General features: G+C 43.0%; 1 pseudogene; it reads right to left on the bottom strand.

The window, feature by feature from the left end:
- Positions 1-633: 633 nt before the first annotated feature.
- LOC136381570 (U2 spliceosomal RNA) lies at positions 634-756 on the bottom strand (annotated as a pseudogene).
- Positions 757-1869: the final 1113 nt, after the last annotated feature.

Raw genomic sequence — 1869 nt, 5'->3', positions numbered from 1 at the left:
CTCTTCCTTCTCAGGGAAGAAGGAGCCTGCCCCTCTGTATGGCCAGGGGCCGCCATCGTGGCCATTCACATGCAGGTTCTCATTGAATTTGGGCAGATGGTAAAGAAATGGCAGAGTCAGAGGATGGTGGGCCATTCTGTTTATTGGTGTCTCACCAAGACAGGCAAGCCCCAAGGGAAGCCAAGGGAAAAGCAGAAAACCTGCTTTTCCCATGGAGGGCAAGGGATCAGGGAGGCCCCTGCAATACTGATAGCAGCCCCTGGTCTGTCTCATTTAATAGTGTAAAAAATTAAAGCCTTTAAGCCAATATACAAATAAGAAAGTCTCTGATACAAAGCCACTTATCTGAGGCATAAATGGGATTCCTCATAAGAGTGCACCACACCCTATCATGCAACAGTCAAGGCGTGTGGGGAAAAGCTTAGTTTTGAGAAGACCTTAGTTTTAGAAGGGAGAGTCATTAAGCCTTAGGCTATAATGACTTTGTCAGCTTACAGCCTGTCTCCCACACCCGAAGCAAGCAAACATATACATCACATTTACAAACTTATTTGACCAACATCTTCCTTCCTCAGAATAAAGTCACAAATAGATGTTTTTTAGTTAGTGAAAAGTTAAAAATTGTTCACAGGTGTTTCTTTTGCTAATGTAGAATACAATAGACCATCTTATCAGCATTTGTCACATCTAGTATAGACTCTATATTTAGTTTATTTGATACTACACTTGATCTTAGCCAAAAGGCAGAGAAGCTTAATTTTGTACACCTTTTCCATTATTTTGATTAATCTTTAATAAGTTTTTAGATAAGTCGCATTTGTACTTTTACATTTTTTTCCACATCCTTATGCAAAAGTAAAATAAAACTTAGTAATTAAGCCATGGCTGGGTAGTTCAGTTGATTAGAGTATCACCCTGTAAAGCCAGTAGCCAGGGCCACCATCACAGCAGCCTGGCCCATGCAGGTTCGCAATGGATTCAGACAGTCAGCAAAGAAACAACGGAGCCAAAAATTGGTGGGACATCATTTTTAATTCTAGCTTGCACCCGGCGGGCAAGTAAAAACACGCTGGGCTCCAAAACCCACTCACATTTACTGCTCACAAAGCTACTGACTTATCCGAGTTTCCTAGAATCAAAGGTTTCTAGCTCACCAGACTTTATTCACCTCTGTTCCCCATCTCCTTCCTTCTCCATGCACAAACTCTGCACAAACTGGCTTCTCACTCAACACTCCGCCATCTTGGCTGCTTCTTCTGGCCTCCTCCACGTGGCCTTTCTCTGCTCTCCTCTCTGCTCTCTCCTCTAATGATAATCTCAGGAACTAAGAACGCAAGCTCCCGTTCTGCTCCCACTTTATAGTGTAGAAATCAAAACCTTTAATCCAATATACAAATAGGGAAGTCTCTAATACAAAGTCACTTATCTGGGGCATGATAGGATTGCACCACCCCACATCAAAAAGGGTGGGAAAGGCTTAATCCCAAAACCAAGCCCCAGGCTACAAGAATCCTGCCTGCCCACAACCCACAGAGACACACATTAGCATCACCTGGGCAACGGCCTCCACATGGGCAGCGCCATCTTTAACAAAGTGAGCATAATATATTTTATCTGCCCATCACACCCCCTTTTGCCAAGGTTGCAGGTTCAATAACCCGTTAGGGTACATACAAGAATCAACCAATGAATATGGCAATGTAAGAAATTTTAGAACCTGAAATAATTTTTTATGAGTTTATTTGAGCCAAACCCAACTTTGCTAGGAAGCAAAGTCTCAACAGCTTGAGAAAGTGCTCCAGAAAATGGCGGTTGCACCACCTCACATCAAAAAGGATGGGAAAGGCTTAGTCCTAAAACCAAGCCCCA

The sequence above is a fragment of the Saccopteryx leptura genome, chromosome 9 (assembly GCF_036850995.1).
Source record: "Saccopteryx leptura isolate mSacLep1 chromosome 9, mSacLep1_pri_phased_curated, whole genome shotgun sequence".
NCBI classification, from domain to species: Eukaryota; Metazoa; Chordata; class Mammalia; order Chiroptera; family Emballonuridae; genus Saccopteryx; species Saccopteryx leptura.
Note: the sequence above shows the minus strand (reverse complement) of the source record. Positions and strands in the feature narration are given on the sequence as shown.